The sequence below is a fragment of the Chamaea fasciata genome, unplaced genomic scaffold (genome assembly GCF_029207755.1).
Source record: "Chamaea fasciata isolate MVZ Bird 193981 ecotype frontalis unplaced genomic scaffold, bChaFas1.0.hap1 SCAF_3, whole genome shotgun sequence".
NCBI lineage: Eukaryota > Metazoa > Chordata > Aves > Passeriformes > Sylviidae > Chamaea > Chamaea fasciata.
In genome coordinates this window covers 47650091-47669317 of record NW_027094088.1, presented here as the reverse complement: position 1 = coordinate 47669317, position 19227 = coordinate 47650091, and the positions used below count along the sequence as shown (strand labels likewise).

Genomic DNA, 19227 nt, shown 5'->3' with positions numbered 1-19227 from the left:
CATATTTCTGTTAGAAGTGGGACATCCTGTTTCTGTGGCATTCATCTTAACAATTACTGTAACGCTCTCTTCTAAGAACCAGATAAATATTTTTGCAGATAAATGCTTTTGCCAAAGTGTAATGCTTAAGAAAGTCACAGGTACTTGATGGTCTAGTGAACCTCAAGAGAACCTAAGAGTATGTTCCATGGTGCAGAAATGTCCCTAGAAGAAGCAGTCGATCCTAACAACCACGTGGATGATTTCTTAGGTTAGATTAGTGGCCACAGCAGCAGGATCTCAATTCTCATACACTTTGGTGTATGAGAATTGGTGTGCCTCCAGCTCTTTGTTGGATTCTGTACATTTATGAAGTGGAATGCCTTTGGATTTTTTTTGCCTCCAGTGTGGCCGTGGTGGCAGCTCCAGTATTAAATGTCTGGTGATATCTTTGCCTTTTGGAGACATTTTTTTAACTGTGTAACATGAGTTTTCCCATCAGCTATTCATCATCCTTGAAAGGAAAGGAGTAGGTCACATAACAGCAGGCCAGGTTGTTCTCACACTTCCTCCCTTTAGAGCAAGGAAGGTTGAGAGGTGTAGATCTTGAAACAGCAGAATTTGTGATACCAAAGAAAAATTGAATGGAAATATTAGATTGTTTTCTACTTTAAACTCTGTTTGCAGCTTGGTTTATTGGTTATTTCTCAATTAGCTTCCTCAAAAATTAAAAAAAAAAAAGTGGGCAGATTATTTCTCGAGCTTTAATTTGTTTTCTAATTTCTTGGGTTGAGATCTTATTTTTGTATGTATTTACTTGTAGAATATGACTGGTATGGTAAAGTACATTTGATGTGTTGCTTTGCTTGTTAAAGCAATGATGCACTGACTATCCCTAAAGTGCAAGCCTCCACTTTTGAAGCACTCTATCCGATTAACCTACCTGCCTTCATAATTAGAATAATCACATAATGTAATTTTTAATAAAGTGAAGCTACAAGGAATGACATAAGATCTATGACAGAATAATCTGATTTGGTGCTGATAATGTGTCAAATTATGACATGATTTGGAAATACAGAAAATTGTTGTAAATGCGTAGAAATAATTTGTTGTTTGAAAGCAAGGACATGTTTTCAGTGCATGCAGATGCATTGTTTGATCATGGGAAAAGAACAGAATATTTTTGGAAGATCAGGTGAACTAATGTACAGGGTAGATTTTTATAGCTCACCTAATGTCTAAGCCTTTTCTTCTAAAATTCCTCTGACACCTGTAACTTCAAATCGGGGGGTTTTCAGTTTATCAGAATTTTGTTCTATGTAACAGTCCGCGAAGTGACTGCACAGTCAGTTGTCATGTCATCAATGGGAGAATCTGTCTGTGACACCAGAACAGCCACCACACTGGAATACTTTGAAGAATGGTCAAATCTGTACTTTTGAAAACATACAGCGGAGATCTTTCAGTAATAGTCAAGTTATCACATACATTAGAACCTGATCTTAAGGGTTATTTCACGTTTCACTTCAATGTTGTCTGGAATGTTAAACTTCAACAGTGTCACAGGCAATCTTCCCTATGGCCAGATAGCTGGCTACTCTGCATAGAGCAGATCAGTGGCCCACAGTCAAGGAGAATTTCTTAAAGTGTTTCTGCATGTATATAAAGGCTTGGTAGCTTAACAAGTACCAGGTAAAATTTAACAAACAAACCAACAATAATCCCTACCAAACAAAAAAAATAAAATTAAAAAAAAAAAAACAACAACAACAGAGAAATAGAATCACATCCCATTTGGTTTGTATCAGTTGCTGTACATGCTGAGTGGTTTAGAAATTCCCTCACTTAATCATCAGCGAATAATATGATAATCTTTCAGCATTCTAATATGTTGTCTCCTGGGGGAAGAAAAAAGTATTTTTGACTTTTAAGCAAATAGTAATGCAGTCAAGGATGTATTTCAGATGTACTGTTCCAGTTGGCATTTTAAACAGAAGACTCCTGATTTGTGGCATTTGACTCAGGTAAGGAAGGGGGATTCCTTTCAGAAGGGCAGGGGAGATATTCCCACACATACTCCAAAAGCACCAGCAGGGCTGCCCTTCAGTGACCCTGCCGTTTGTCCTGGCCTTTGCAGATGCCTTCCTCAAAGCACAGGCATCATGACAGGGCCTCAGCTCCTCCTGTTCTCTGGCCTCTCTTAAACCCTGCAAACTCTTGTACACTTACCTGAATACAGAGAGGAGCTTTGTGCCAAGTACTCAACATGAACGGTGTGTGTGGCTTCTTCAGTTAATGCTTCCCAGCTTTTCTCTGAACTGTTATTAAGGCTGGTATGGTGGCTGGAAAATAAGAATACAGGAATTTGCTGCCTCTACTGTGTTCTCCAGCTATCAGCCCATGTGGCCTGTTGATAAAATGAGTTTCCAGTTCAGCCACATCACCACCATATTTGTTTATACTCTTCTGTTTGAAGTCTGGTTATTTCATCTTTCAATATAATTAATACTGTTATCATTACATGTGGCAATCTCTTTCCTTATCAATGGAAATAAAAAGCAAAAGCAACTCTGCCTTTTTTAAAGTGGCTTGCAGCTGAGCCAGGTGCAAGACTAAACCTTCCAAGCTGAACCCTTAACATGTGCATTTCAAACCATTCTTACTTTCTATTTCACTCTGCACAGGCCTGCTCCTTCAAAATTGTTGTTATCCTGTGTTTCAAACACATGATCAGATCACCCCAAAATCATGGCGGACTCTCCTACGGACATAGTCTGTCTACTTCCTAGAGAGCAGGAAACATTCAATGTTCTTTCAAAGCTTTTTTTCTGGGAGAGGATGATGAAGGACTGGTAAAAAGTGGAACAGAACTGGATTCATAAGTCTGAGGAAATATGATATTCTAGGACTCATTTTATAATAATTAAGTTTTGTTAAGTTGCATGCTGCAGGAAGCTTGATTCCTTTCTGCACATCTCATGTTGGGTTTTGTCATTGCATGTAGCTGTTTTTTTCTTTTTAAACTTGTGTGGCATGTCTTAAACTGTATGCAAAATATGATATGGAGATTATACCAATGGCATTTCTGAACATACCATTTCTGGTTTCCTTTCCCTACTTTGATGTCAGGGTTTTGACAATTGCCCTTTACTTGTGTACCTACATGCTGCACTTGGAAGTCCAGCTCATATGCCATATTCTATCTTTAAAGCCATATTATTTTTCCTTTGACATTTTTTATCCTTTTTTTTAACTCTTAAATGATTTTGTGTATTGGTGCTGATTTGCTGTTACTCTGATTTATGTACTAATAGAAACAAATCCACTCAGATTCAGTACACAGGTGAGGAGTTTTTTTGTTTCTGTAGTTTCCCAGCTTTCCTGTTGTTCACGAGGTGTTCACAGACATGCAGCACTTTATAGATAGTATGCTGTGGTCTAGCATTACACTCTGTAATAATTTGTAATCAAAATGGCCTCAGATGATTTAACAAGCAACACTGAGTGCAATTGCTAAGTATAGCTAGTATGCAGGCAGAGCTGATTTAGAGCCTGCTCTTAGGTCTTAAGGCATAAATCTACTGGTGCTAAGATGGTAATGTGGAGACAACTGTTTGTTATCTGAGCCTGGTGTTACAGAAGCCTAAATTAGGTTAGTGCTGTGGTCTTCACATGTAACAAAAACTGCTACCCATAAGGAGAGCACAGAGAGACATAAAATCAACTCTGCCTGTCAAAAGTGAATTCACAGATGCATCTCAAGAGGATGGGCAGCATATTTGTAAAGTTCTGTTCCTGATGGTTTCTTTGTTTGGAAACCATGGGATTGTTGGCTTTTGCTTGGAAAGGCTAAGATGGGGGAAATAGAGTTTCTCTTTGGAAGAAGAAAACAATTCCTGTTAAAATTTCCAAGGCTGTGAAAGCTAATGGAGATAGAGTGATTGGGTTTTGTGGTGCAGAATGATGAAGAAATATTCTTGCAGTCTGTGGTTGAAGAGGTTACATATGATTTTTACTTCTGAAAGTGTCTATAATAAGCCTCATTCATTGTATTTCTCCACCACTGTCTCTGGATTTAACTTTAAGAATTCAAAATTTAGCAATGATTTTAGTGCTGATTTGTTGCAACAATTGACTTGCAACAATTTCAGACATCTTAAATGTATATCTAAAACAGGCTAACTTGTTGTTCTATTGATGTGTTAATGAAGCTCTTAATTACATAATGGTGCGCTATGACAATATTGTATGATGTGACATCTTCCCCAAACTGTTGATGCAAAGTTATGTGTTTGAAAAAAAGACTAGGGGGAGTTGCTGGTGGGAAGTTCATTACCACTAAAATGGTAATAATGCAGTTTTTAAAATCAAATGGGGTTTGGTTTCATGTGAAGAGATTATTTTCAACTCCAGATTATTTTCATTTTGTCATCTAATTATAAAATGACGGTTTTTGTTTGTTTATATTTGTTTATTTATTAGGGCTTTATTTATTAATTTATTAGGGCTTTTTCATTCCCTTGCAGTAAGCTTGTTTGCAATTTAATAGGTTGTTTTTTTGGTTTTTTGGGTTTTTTAAGAGTTTTTAGAAAGTGGAGGTTAGCAGTGCTTCCTACAGAAATGTCCAGGCAATAAATTTAGTACCCTCCTGGTGGACAGCAGGGAAGAGAAAAGACTTCCTTGGGAGCATTTAATTTGCCTAAGAAGACTGTCTTTTCAATTGAAGGGAATTTATTATTATCAAAAATCAAAAGGCATTCAACCTTTTTGGTGACAAATTGGCTTGTTGCAGTCAGACAACACTTTTTCCAAAGACAAGGGCATGGATAAGCTATTTAAATTGGAAGTGTAACAGACAAAAGAAATGTGAGTTGCTAATTGTGCAGCTGCCAAGCCAGTTGTGGGGTGTTTTTTTAACTTGATTAATATGAAGGTGGATGATTCAGAGAAGGGAAATGAAGCTGGTGAAGGGCCTGGAGTGCATATTCTGTGAGGAGAAGCTGAGGGAGCTGCAGGTGTTTAGTTTTAAAAAGAGGAAGCTCTGGAGTGACCTTACCAATCTCTGCAAGTCCCTGAAAGGAGGGTCAGTCTCTTCTCTGTGGAAACAAATGACAGGACAAGAGGACACAGTCCTAAACTGCACCAGCAGATGTTTGGGTTGGATATTAGGAAGATTTTATTCATAGAAAGCATTATTAGGCATTGGAGAGGGCTGCCCAGGGAGATGATAGAGCCACAGTCCTGGGAGGTGTTAAAGGGAAGGCTGGATGTGGTTCTGAGTGCCATGGTCTGGTCAACATGGTTGTTTTAGGTCATAGATTGGACTCAATGATTTCAAAGGTCTTTTTCAAAGTACTAAACTCTGGGATTCTGTGATCTTAGGGAATACATTAGTGAGTTAAGCCAGAGTCAGAAGCTACTGATGCAGTTGTTTCACGTGTGGTGGCAAAGATAGAAGTTCCAGTGTCAGGAGTGAATCACTGCTGAGCGATGTAACTCTGCCTGGGCAATAGTATGATGCTTACTGGTGAATAAAGTTAGACGGGATGATGTGGTAGGAGAGGATTGTGATGTAAGTGCTCTATTATGCTGGTCCTTAACTATACTTTTTCTTAAATTTTTAAAAAATCTTTCCAAAGTTATTTTAATCTGCACAATGTAATAATGGTGGGAGCATTGGTGTGGAAAGACACAGCTGCCCTTTGAAGCTGCTTACAAATACTGCAGTCTCAGTAGCTGCTCTGTACACTTATAAAACAGATACATCCTAACAGGTGGTACAAACATTGGCTGTCCCAGGAGGCAAAAAAGAAATTTTCTGTTAAATAAGATAATAGTATATCTGTATAGTGTCTTTGATTCCGTAATTACGTACTAAGGCTGTGGACTATGGCTATTTAACCCACCTCCAGTTTACAATTTGACAACACTGCTATGTAAGCCTAGAGTTATAAGAGAGGATAATTTCAGGCTACAAAGCTCCCAGCATAGATGTGTCCAAAAGTCCGTTCTGCACTCTGAACTCTCTGTGGTTTTCAATTACTACACACAAAGGTCATGATTTTCAACCCTATTGTTCTGCTCTCCACTAGCTTTTCTAGCCTCTGATTTATTATAGCTGAGAGTGAGATAAGAGCCAGTAAGTTACAAAAGTGTGTGTGTTTTGGTGGGGTACGTGAGCAAAGGCTACAAATGCTTTTAGTAAAACATAATGCTCTCCTGGTAGCTGCTTTTCTGAGGTTTATTAGTTCACCTGCCTTCAAATGAGTCCTGCAGGTGCTTTGACAAATGGATTGAGAGATTGCCTAGTAAATTCCTCGGCTTCTTGTAAATACTTCTGTGCCTCATGTAGATGATGTGTAACTTCCTATGCCAAGGTGTCTTTCTAAATCACACCAGAGACCCCTGTGCCTTCTAAAAGCCACAGTGTGATTTGGAAGAGAAAATGAATAAAAGCTGAAGAAAAATACTGACAAAAAAAAAAAAAAAGTGTTAATAGAAAATTAAGGTGTTGAAATTTTAAAAATGTATTGAGGAAAGAGATGTCTTTTACCCTTGCTAGTTTCTCCCACTCATGCCAATATGTGCTGTTTGCTCATGGAGCAAGCAAGACCAGTTATCTCTTCTGCCAGGTGCCAAGGTCCTAATTCAAATCTCCTCCTCTTAAGTCTTGTTTCTGTTACGAATTCTCCCTGAACTACTACTGATCACTGAAGTGATATATCAGACACTTGAGTTTGGCTCATCCCAATGCCACCTCTGCCTTGAAAAATAAGTTTAAACTTGACATAGGGACTTAAATAATTCACAACTCCTCTCGACATGATAATGTATTTGATCTCTCCCAATAGCTGGAGAAGAGATGACAGCTGTAGGCGTTTCTGATGCATGAACAAAGTGGGGAAGATCGTGCTTAGGAAAACTAAATAAACCATTACTTACACAATGATCAGTTTCATTTCACCCTGGATATACTTTGAAATCATGTAAGTTATCTGGTATGCAGCTCTGAGATAGGCAAGTAATGTTTTTACAGGGGGAAGAAGTGGGGAACATAGCATAATATTAAGTGCTCAATTTGAGCAGCTGGAAATTCCAAGGCTCAATTTCAGGAGCTGAAAATTCTGGAGTCCCTCATTTCAATCCCTTCCTTGTTTAAAATCATGATTTGGGTTTTCTGCGAGATCCTGCAGGTCAAAAGTCAGGGCAGGAGATATTTAAAAGATGTGTAGATGTGGCACTTAGGGACATCATTTAGTGGTGGACTTGGCAGTGCTGGTCTAATGGTTGGACTCAATGCTTTTAGAAGTCTTTTCCAATCTAAAGAATTCTTTGATTTAATCAATTCTGGAAATGTTTCCTTCTCTGTGTAAACTGCATATGTACATGTGTACATGTATCTGTGTCTTACAGGTGGGAATAGCACTGCTATCACTTACCATGTGAATTTCTTTGTAGATATCCTTACAATTTCTTCTGAATTGATTACTGTCAAAGCTGAGTTCCTCATTTTAAGATTGATCTAATTATTTATATTCAAAATTAATACCACTAGGAAAGCTGAAGATACTGGTTTTTTTGTTTGTTTGTTCCCAGCAGGAAAAAAATGTTTACAGTGAAGAATTTTCAAATTTTAGACATTTTTTTGCAAATTGTTTAGGTACTTGGCATCCTGATTTCATAAAACGTATTCTGAAATGTTTCTGAAGTCAAAATGAGAAGATAGATTATTTCTAAAGGAGCACAGAAGCAGGTTTACTAAAATCTTTGCTTATTTTATAATTGAGGACATTTTTATTTGGGTTGTTTTCCTATTTACATTAATGGGTGGAGTGGCAGGGTTACTTTCTGACTCCTTCCTAGAGCTCCTAGCCTGGACTCTGTCTGGACATTAGCAGTTTCCTTTTTACATCTGTAATATTTTAGCACCTACTAATTTCAGAAAAATTCAAGGGGTTGAACAAAACTTTACCTGCACTTACTCTTCCCTGTTAGTACAAGTGGACAATTTTTTAATCAGCTGTGTTTTCCTCTGTGTTATCCAACTTGGGAATGAGTTTTCTATTTGGTCTACCATTTCTCATGTTTCTTTTGGACCTTAAAATTTAGTCTGTGGCTAAAAAGTGCTAATATGCAGAAGTTCATTCCTTGCAAAAATGTTGGTGTCAGCTCTTAAAATTCCCAATGGAAAGAAATTGAGAAACCTTGTTAAATTTTTAGAAATGTTATTTTACCTGCTGGGAAAGTTGCAGTGCTTCAGATGATATAAGTGATAAATGCAGTCCTGGGAGACGTACAGGTTGTCAATAACCTTTGACTGACTATGGCACCACATATAGTCTTAATAACTGACTCCTTACAGAGACAACTTGTAGTCCACTGTAGTTGTAGTAAGTGAGGGCTGTTATAGTCTCATGGATATTTGGAGGCTTGTGCAAAATGAGGTGGCTCTTTCAGGCTGCACTAGAGTTGGCTATAATAGAATATACCCATGACTCTGTATCTTTTACTGGCAAATTCACAACTTGACCAAGGTTGATGTAAACTCTCTTTGTGTTAAGATCATAAATAAGGACATACTTCATTCATTGGTCAAACAAAATATTAAAAAAATGATTTTTTGGTTTTATTTTGTTTCAAATCAGAAGTGTAAAATAACTGATACTCAGATATGAATGACAGGAAAATATTTTAATAAATAGATATAGACATCTGACCAAGATAGGCCTTTCATATTGAAATTTCTAATAATTGACAAGACCATGTATTTAATTTTCTGAGTGTCAGGAAAATCCCTAATATAATTTAATTTAAAAGGGAAATTTCAAAGGTCACTGCAGACCAAATGTAGAACTAGTGCTAATAAAAGAGCTCTCCTCCTTTCATTATATGCATGTGCATATATACCAATATGCTTTCTATTTTGTCTTATGCAGTGTTTGCTAAGGAGTGGGTGCTTTCTAATGATGCTTACCACACAGTGAGATACCTGGCCTTGGAGGCTGCCTTAGATTACTTTTTATTTCCCTTCTCTTGCATGAAGTTGGACTAAGAAGATTGTCTTTCTTTGCACAAGAGAAAAAAAAATGCTCACTATTATGGTTTATCAATGTTGTCATGTCTACAAGCTTGAGAGATGATAAAATTTAAGAAGGCTAGTGTCTTTTTATGAAGCATTTGTTCAGGGTATGAAGACAAGAAAAGTATGGAGTCATCATTTGGAAAAGATATATGGTGGAGCACTGCTTACCTTTCTTGATGATCCTTCTTCAGCACTCTTAACAGTGAAAATCTGAAAGCAGTCATCTCACTGTGTAATTCAACATATAATTTTAGGGAGAAATTTCTAAGTTCTCTGAAAAATCTAAGCTTCTTTGACAAATACTAACTAAAACTATTTCCCATTTAGATAAATTGTTTTCTGGTGAGTACTTATATGTATTTTACTTAATTTTTTATTATCCTTTTGTTTTTTAACTCTTTGATGTGGGAGTTTTTTTTTCCTGTGCAGAGGGAAGAACCTTTTCTGTTAAGTCATTCAGGTTACTGGAAGTGTTTAGAAATAAGAGTTTGAGCCAAGGACAGGATTGATCTTTCACAGTGGCCGAGAGGGAGAGGAGCCTGGAGCTGTGTGGGCATGGCCAAGATATTTCACTATTTGACACCATATTATGTCACAGCCAGAGTGAGGGATGGGGATTCTCATTTCCCAGAATGACTGGGGTGTTTTTTTTTCTGGGGGAGAAAGTGGTGAAGGGAATGGTGGTAATGCTGGTTCTGAATGGAATATTTGTCCACCAGTGGTTTTATTTGCCTCAGGCCTGGGGGAAAAACAGAGGGTCTGGGGCCATTTTGTTCTGTCTCCGGGGCTGCATAGTGCTGAGTCAGTTGGTCAGTGATCATTTTTGTGCATAAATTACCTTCTTTTTTGTATATTTTTTTTATTAATATTGTTGCTGTTACTGTTTGGGGTTTTTTGTCTTGTTACTGTTTCCAAAAATTGTTTTTATATCAACTCAGGATCTCTGCCTTTTGTCTCTCTCTGACCAAAAGGGGCGGGAAGTGGAGTGGAGAGGCTCATGGTCTTTCATTTTTCTGGGAACACTAATACCATTCCTAAGCCACAACAGAGAGTAAAATCTATTTGAGTTCATTTAAAATGAATATATCAAAGAAGCCAAAGCAAACTTACTCATGTTGGCATTTGTCTTGACAAATCTGTATGCATTAAGTGGAGTAACTTCAAAATATGTTTTACTAATGAGTTAAACAAATTTTCATTTCCCCTCTACCTTTCTAGTGCCTAGTTTTCTATTGTGGGTACAAGGCAGATTTATAGTAAAGTGGAGATTGATAAGGTGGTGAATTTGGGGTTTGAGACAGTTCAGTGCTAGATCAAAAATATCTCAGCCATGGTGAACAATCTATCCCTGTTCCAGTTTGTTTAAAAGCTTTGAAAGAATAACTTTCTCCTGACAAGATTCCAATTGGATTGTGTCCTTTCTGCTTTCTTATGCTTCTTGGTATTCAGGAAAACATTAAATTGGAATGATGCCTGTGTCTTGTTACAGCACAAACACCTGCATGGACTTGGGTTAGATGGAAGGATGCACAAGTTTCTTCATGCTTGACCCACTTTAAACTGGTACTGCATGGTCTGGCATTAGTGAACACAGCAGCGTGGGGTGAGCAGTCAGTTTGAAGAAACTGAACACCAACTCAGAAAACCTTTGTTGTAAACCTTAATATAAAACAAAGCAAAGCCACTGTGGTCAGTAGAAGTAAAAACAGCAGTATAGATGATGGCACCACAGTATGAGATGTCTGTTGAAGAGAACTGAAAGCCGTGTTTGTAGTGGATGCTTTCTGGATTCTGTCTCAACCTGTACAAATAGATCACAGCTGGAATATTTGCAGAGCCTCAGATCTTTGGGGCATGCTCAACAATGATGTTTAGTATAGACCCATTTTTCTTTTTCCTGGCTCTAAAGTTATTGAAGCACAGGTCAAAAAGAACATCTGACTGAAAATATCCATGTTGAGATAGCAGGACAATTAAAACAGGAAGAGAAGGTGGAGGATAATAGGAGGACTCAGCAGTCACCAAAGCATGGTAACCTTCGTTGCTGATCCTGACCTCTTTGCCTCTTTTCCTTTCAACTCCTGGATGTCGTCCTTCTATTTTGGGAACATGTTAACCAAAAAAAAAAAAAATATATATATAAAAAAAGAAGGAAGAGAAAGCAGACACTAATCTAAGGATACTAAAATAGCTCTGCAAAATGGAATATTGGTATTGCAATTTAAATGCTATTTAAACATTTTTAAATGTTAATTTTCTATTTTTAATCTTTTTTTCCTAACTGAGCACAGATATACCAATGAAAAATGATACTTGGCATGCAGTGATTTGAAGATCACTATCTGTCTCTTGATGTCTTCATTTGACATGTATATGTCACCAAGTTGCCATGACAACTAAGTACAGTTGTAATTGCAACCCTGGAAAGGTAATTCTTTTACTCAAAATGTAGCATACATTTAGCCTGTCTGAAGTTTCAACAAACCATCTTTTAATGACAAGTATTTTGAAAGGCCTGAATGAGGTGCTTTCTTTGATGTCAATTTTTTTATTATCTCGTGTAGCTTACCCAGAAAGATATGTTTGCCTTTATTCAGTGGAACCTGTATTTTTAACCTTTTTATGTTTATTTAAGTTTCAAATATATGGTATTGACTGTGAATCTGAAATTAACATATGAAAGCAAAATACCACACAAAGTGTTCATTATTTTTATTGCCAGTTCTGAAAGCAGATCTTGATACTTTCCTCATGCTTATTATCCTTTGGGTTAAGTCAAGTGAGTTTTGGATGACTGACTGTATTTTTTTTAATTGAAAAAAACAAACAAAACCAAAAAGGAAAAAGCAAACAAAACCAAAAAGGAAAAAACAAACAAAACCAAAAGAGAAACTCGACCATATACCAAAAAAAGCACATCCATAAAACCTGAAAAAAGAACTGCAAGAGTTTCTACTCAGCAGGCAGCATAGCCTTTATAGTACACAAAGGCAACTTTAAGAATCAGAAAAAATGCAGTAATTTCAAGAACTTTCCACCTGATTTGTATGCCTGTGGGAAGAGAAAAGGACTCAGGGAATTATGTGTGCAAGCTGAGCCTTGTTACTTGTCTACAATCGAGGATGCTGAGAATGAGCACCATGTGGCTGCATTTCGCCCTTTTGCAGCCTGACCCATCTTTTGCATCTATGATGACGCGCAGTCTCTCACCATCCATTTCCGTGACACAGGGAAAGTAGTGTGAGAGTCACTATTTTGGAGTAGTGGGAAAAGTCACTTTCCATGGATGTTTTGCTACTTTTTTGGTGCTAGAATATTGGTCTTGATACTGTCTGTGGGATATCAACTAGCTCTAGAAAATGAAAGCAAATGTGGTACTAAGCTTTCCACATTAATTTCCTCAAGTTGTGTTACCACTCCATGAAGACATGGTAGGAGCATTTTCTAGGTTTCTAAGTTCTTGCTTACTAAAGGCTAGTGCTGTTACTTGGAATTTCTGGGATAAATCAGGCAAGTTTAGCCATCAAATTCTTTAGAGTTTCAGTGAAAGCTGAATGTAAATAGTGTGGGCTTAATTTCATATGGGATAAATGCCTGCATTAATCTGTTAGTTTGTCTCAGCAGTTTCCAGCACTAAAATCACCCCCCCATAAGACACACACAGAGATGTTTGGGATTCATTTTTTTTCCTTCCCTCATAAACAAGAGCAGGGTGGGGCTTTGAATGTGTTTTGAAAGTCAAGTTGATTTTACTACAACAGCTTTGACTTTTCAGCATACACTTCAACTGTCAGTTGAAAAAGAGTTTAAATGCATCGAGGCCATTCACACTCCCATTTTGTTGTTCAATCCCAGCTGGCAAATAAGCTCCAAAAAGACACTCACTCCTCCCCAAGTGGGTTGGGAGAAGAGATTTAGAAGAGTAAAAATGAGAACTTGTGTGTTGAGGTAAAGACAGTTTAACAGGTAAAGCAAATAACACTCACACACAAGCAGAGCAAAACAAGGAATTCATTCACTAATTCCCATCAGCAAGCAGTTGTTCACTCATGAATAACAAGGAAGGAAGTTCTCCTTGGGAAGAAAAATGTTATAACTTCAGATGCTCCCCCCCTTCCTTGCCCTGCAACCTTCCTCTTCAGCCCTAAAGAAAGATTTCATGCCATTCCAGCTTGCTTGCTGGTGAGGTTGGCTGACAAGCAGAAAAGGCCTTGACTCTACATAAGCACAGTTCAGCAATAATGAAAACGTCCCTAGATTTTTAACACTTTTCCCAGCACAAATACAAGACACAGTCCCATACAAGCTGCTATGAAGAAAATTGACTCCCTCCCAGCTTAAACCAGCACATCCAAATATGGAGGGGTTTTAAATAGGTCTCCTTGCAAGTCTAAACATCTATGATAATTGCAGAAGGACAGATCCTCTGCAACAACTGTGGAATGATGCCAACTGACTTGCTCTATCTCTTCTTTTGCATTTGAAATTATTCAAAGTATTTTTATTTGGCTTTTTTTTTTAATTGCCTCCTAGTGAAACAGAGGTCAAAACCATGGTATCATTCAGGAAAACAGAACTTGTATATTTTGAAAAAAGTCACAGTGGCATCACTTGAGATGTCCTAAAGCTCAGTATAACCAAAGTACTGAGCTAGGCTTTCAAAATTCTAACATACAACACAACATTATAAATTGCAGCGAAAGAATCACGATTGTTTAATTTGAAATAATCCTTTTATCTCCGAACCTGTGCTTTGCTGTATCATTTGAGCATTTCATGTGGTCTGGTAAACAGTGTTCTAATTGTTTTTGCGGATCACTAGTTTAAAAAGCCAGGCACACCTACACAGGGTAGAAAACAACCATTCTGTGATTTAAAAACATTGAGCATCAAATACATAATACTAACTGGTAAGGCCAAGAGGATTAGGGATGGGACAGCAATCCCCGTATCTCTCAATGCATCTTACTCTGAATATTCATAGAGGAGGACATTCTCATGCCTCTGAATAAACAAACTAGGATGTGCTGGTGTAATTCAGCTCAGAATTTGCTGCTTAGTATATATGAAATATATGAGGTGTTTTATGTTGAAAGTTACTTTTTTTGTCCTGAATATATCTAGTAAATACCTCATTTACTTCTTTGTATAAACTCCAAATATTGACTTTTTGGGAGATCAACAAAGATCTTATAGTCTCATTTCTGATTTTTGCTGTATTGTTTGTTGTTTATGTTTAAGCTAGTTATGACTGTGTCTTTAATTTTTTATTCCAGTTTCCAGTGTCTCCTGGCAGAGGCAGTGTCTCCTGTTACACCTTTGAAGTTTAGAAGTTCTCTCAGTCCTGTAGTAACTCCACAACATTTGTGTCTTCACCTTAATTGTTGTACTCTGAATTTTTCTGATTTTGGTATTTGAAGGGACCAAATCCCTTCCTTCCCTCTTTTTTGTATTTGTTTGGTTTGTAGTTGCATATTTGCTGAGTACATGGTCTTGCCTTCCCTTAATGAGAATTGTGCTTTCTGACCAACCTGGAAATCACTTACATGCTATTGTGCTTTGCCCCCTGAATGCTCTGTACCTACACTTCTTCTCTTTACAGTTGTGTGACAGAGTATGGCTTATAGATATGTTTATGTTGCATAGGATTAGAATGTAACTTTTTCATAACTTGCACAAGGAATGCAAAAGTAGGGATCCCTTTAGTGTGTTTTCTCAATGGCCTCAAGGTCCTTCAGAACCCCTCTGTTTTAAACTGACTTGCTTTCCCCCTTTGTCTGACCCTCTGCTTAGGACTCCACTTGCCAGGAAAGCAGACTCTTCACTTCTTTGTGTTGTGCCAATGCTCCTTGGGGGCTCAGTTGATTTATTGTTATGGTGACTTCATTGACTGCTCCCGCACTCCTTTGCACAAAGCCTTAGACAAATTGTGCCCACCAAGGCAGCCTGCTTAGCCTCCCACCCTGGACTCAGCGCAGCAATGTTATGAGATAATCACTTCACCTGAGCCTGCTTCCCACAGAGACATGTTGGAGTCCCCTTTCCCACGGACACATGCTCCTCCTTAAAACAAATACATGTCAGAATCATAATGGTGCCAAGAATTCATAAATTATATATAGACTGCCTGCATCATCATATTTCTTCTTTGTCAAGGCAACCTCATTAGGACAGAGGTGAGCTAGTCCCCTGGGTGCCTCTTTGATGTTCTGGCATCTCAGTCACAACACACCTTATAATCCTTATTAATTAAGACTTCAGCATTCACTCAGCCACTGGCCCCCTATCATGAAGTTATTTCAGGCCTGTTTTCATCTACTCCGTGTAAGTCTCCTTTCTTTTTACATGTGGGAAGCTGTACAGAAAGAAGCATTCATAGCTTCCACTTCTTATGTTCACTCATCTATGAAATCTGTGGTTCATGTGTTTCACACATGAATATTGAAGGAGAGGATTCACATGAGGTAGGTGTGAATTAACCTGTAATGCTTTACAAATCTCTACACCTGTGTGATCATTCAGGCAAATGAGTGGTTTTGGTGTCTGTATGGAGGAGAAGCTACTTATGTGCAGTTTTGTTATTACTGTAAAGCCTTCTTAGAGAAGTTTGGAGTCCAGAATGTGTTTGTCTGCCAGTCAAGGTGGGACTTGTAGTTAAAAGAGAGTAATGACTACACATTTTCTGTTGCCCATTCAGCATGTAAGAAGAAGTTGTTTCTCAGGTAGAAGTGTGACATAGATATAGTGCCTTGCATACTCTGTTACAGTTCTGGTCTTTAATATGCATATTGTGGTCAATACAGTCCTTGCACCCTTTGGTTATAAATGTGGAAACGGGCTCATCTGTAAGAATCAAACTTTTGAAAGGTACAATTCATGCCTATAAATCTAAGAACCCATTTTGGCAATGACAAACATGTTTGAAGGGAAAACAGTATTTAAATCAGAGGGTCACACAACATTTTCTTGAAATTATAATTCAATAAAGAAATTGATGCTAATTAGTGTTTAAATCTCTCATCTTGTCAGCTCTGTGTGGTGCCTGGTTTGAAGTGAAATGTTTTTCGACACAGCCTTCCTAATGCAAAATTTGTTTTCCATAGTTCTTTGATGTTGTTGTTAAAGGGAAAGACATTAAAAAGCCCTTTTTTTTAAGCAATAGTAGTAAAGGAGGGGAATTGAATTGATTTGATATTCATATTACTTCGCATGCAAAGCCCCAGAGGATTTATCAACAGCTCTGACCTATCTTCATCAAGAATGGAGGAAAAATGATTTATATTTTGTATTAGAGTTACACCTAGAGGCCCCTTTCAAAATAAGTTTTATCAAATTTGATGTTACACATGTCAGTAAGCATCTGTCTTCCAAAAATTCACAAATAGGCCAGGAAATGACTATAAGTAAAACTGGTGTTAAGTGCCCCTGTCTGTATCGCTTTGTGGAACTGACTGCAGCAATAGCAGTATCAGCTCAAGGTGAGTTGAAGGAGGAGAAAACGGTGACAATAAAGGCTTCCTCTGATAGCACTGGTACTGTACCAATTTGCACTGCTTCTTCTGCACGACATACTGCTAATGCACTGTAGTATAAACACGTATGTGCTTGCTTTAAATGCTGTGATAGTGCCATGCATTGTAATCTGCTGCTTGTCTTGCACCTGGCAGATGCATAAAACAAAATATTCCAGGTGCAAGTGAAACAAATTACAAAATATATATTATGAAATAATAGTTTGAGGGTGTGTTGTTGGGGAATGTATGTGTGCATATAGACATTGTGTAAGTCATAAGTAAACCAAAATTATATATCATCATGCAAAAAAAGTGTTAAAGTAGCTTAGTTAAAGTCAGTATATTTAGCTTTTAGGAATTTGGAAATGTTATGAAGGTTTTCTTCTTTTCTTCTGATCTCTGTTAAATCTTTTCTTCCCCTCTGCTGTTCTTTCTTTGTGCACAGCCCCTATACCTGCTTTATTGCACCTTACTCAGTTCAAACAGACCAATTTATATCCCTTTGAGTCTTCTAAGATGTTTTATCATTACACATATAATATTAAAAAATGGCATCATCATCCAATTTATAGATTATTTATAGATTATTTTTTCTGGAGTTTTATCACAAAAAGGATTTAAAAAACATTTGAGCAGTAGGAAGTCTAGAACTGAGGCAAATAGATTAAGTTCAATATAGCAGTTTATTTGCCTGATCTGTCAGGGGTCATACTTCACTGGGCACCATTTTGTTCAAAATACAGTTCCTGCTTGGATCCAAAACTAAAATGTTTGGATCTATATCCATTCTACAAATAGGAACCAGACTCTTCAGCTAAGAACCTCTACAATGTAAAATGCAAACATTTAACCATCTATGAAAGTTAACATTCTGATTTTGTCCAGTATTGTGTCTTCTCACTCAGTGAATATGTAAATCGAGAATTAAATTCACCATGGCAACATCCTTAAGACATGACTTTTTTTTCTGCAACGTCTCTCCAGCTTTCATAGGGACATCCAAGCATGAAAATGTCACAACAATTTTGTGGGTGTTAGTAATCTTTATGGATCCCCAAGGGGAGGTACATGATATCCAACCACATTTCACATACAGTGTCAAGTAAAACAGTATCTGGTCAATTTTGAAGATATATTATGCAGCTAGCAGTCAGTGTGACACATGATTTTATTATCTGCCTTATGTCATTGTCAGGAATGAAAACTCTAGGGCTACCCACAAATGATGACTGAGTTAACAGAGCACTCAACAGTAATGGGAAGTTATTTTTTTTTGTGAGTCAAACAGAAAATATTGAAGGACTGGTAGGGATGGGTGAGTCTTTGGTTTGGTTTGGAGGGTGGTTTGTATTCTTTTGTTTTGGGGAGAATTTTGTGATACTTCGAGTTTAGTTGGTTGGAGTATTTTTCTTCTTGAGACACAGTACAGAAGACAGTTGCTTACAACTAGAATAGCCTGTACTTGAGCATATTGTCTTCCATTTTAAAAAGAAATCAAGTTTTGGTAGTGCATACTAAAAGATTTGAAGCTGCTTCTCTGAAATTAAATATAACAAAAGCAGTAAAAAAAAAAAGTTATATTAAGTCTGGGTGTATTTTTTTTTTTTTAAATATCATAGGAGGTTTTTTTAAGATACCCTGATCACTCTTGAGTAGTATAAGAAATGATAAATTGGGATAAACTTGCTTACCAGATTTGAAAAAATAGAAATCTACACAAGAATAGATTTTTTTTCTCTCTACATAGCATAGAATTAGCTAGAATTCATGATACATCTCGAGACTATTTCAAACACCGTGTTTGTATTAAAAGGATGTTTCATTTCTAGTGTTCTTAAATAATAATCAATTGCATGAAGCTTAAATTTCTAGATGGATTGATTAATTCTGTCTGTATTATTAAGGATGAATTGCAGTTGCAATGCTTGTTTATATTAATTATGCATCTTCAATCAATAAACAGCTTCCAGCAAATATTGAAAATGCTATCAAATTTGTTGGCATTTTCCATAGATTAATTTGTATTGTATGATGCAGATTTTCTGCTCAGAATTTTTCTCTCAAAATAGCAATTATTATAATGTGAACTTTGTGTGGAATAATTTTATTAAGAAACCTAATAATTATTGCTTTCCTTATGATATGATATAGTTTTCCTTATGAGCCCTGTCATTTGTTAACTTGACAATTTGGAAATTTTCAGTCCTCCCTGACATCCTAAGGCGGGTATAAATGTAGTATGGTAGCGCTGGAGAGCAGTGAGTGGAGAGAAACCATCTCACAGAGCTGTCTGAAAATCAATGACAGTCATTAAAAATAAATTCTAATTTACATTACTACTCCCAGATATTTTCTCTCCTTGGATTAGGTTATGTTGCATTGGAATCTTTCTTTCTTTCCTTCTTTCCTTCTTTCCTTCTTTCCTTCTTTCCTTCTTTCCTTCTTTCCTTCTTTCCTTCTTTCCTTCTTTCCTTCTTTCCTTCTTTCCTTCTTTCCTTCTTTCCTTCTTTCCTTCTTTCCTTCTTTCCTTCTTTCCTTCTTTCCTTCTTTCCTTCTTTCCTTCTTTCCTTCTTTCCTTCTTTCCTTCTTTCCTTCTTTCCTTCTTTCCTTCTTTCCTTCTTTCCTTCTTTCCTTCTTTCCTTCTTTCCT

General features: G+C 37.1%; 1 protein-coding gene and 1 long non-coding RNA gene across 3 annotated transcripts in view; both read left to right on the top strand.

Moving 5' to 3' along the window:
- The window catches only part of LOC136286847 (uncharacterized), a 72178-nt gene extending 57546 nt beyond the window's left edge, over positions 1-14632 (top strand). The window contains exons 2-3 of the long non-coding RNA XR_010720007.1: positions 11356-11492; positions 14341-14632. This is a non-coding gene — a long non-coding RNA (uncharacterized lncRNA). The remainder of the gene's footprint in view (positions 1-11355; positions 11493-14340) is intronic.
- The window catches only part of LOC136286846 (SAM and SH3 domain-containing protein 1-like), a 532287-nt gene that overhangs the window by 248390 nt on the left and 264670 nt on the right, over positions 1-19227 (top strand). The gene's annotated exons all lie outside the window — the stretch shown is intronic.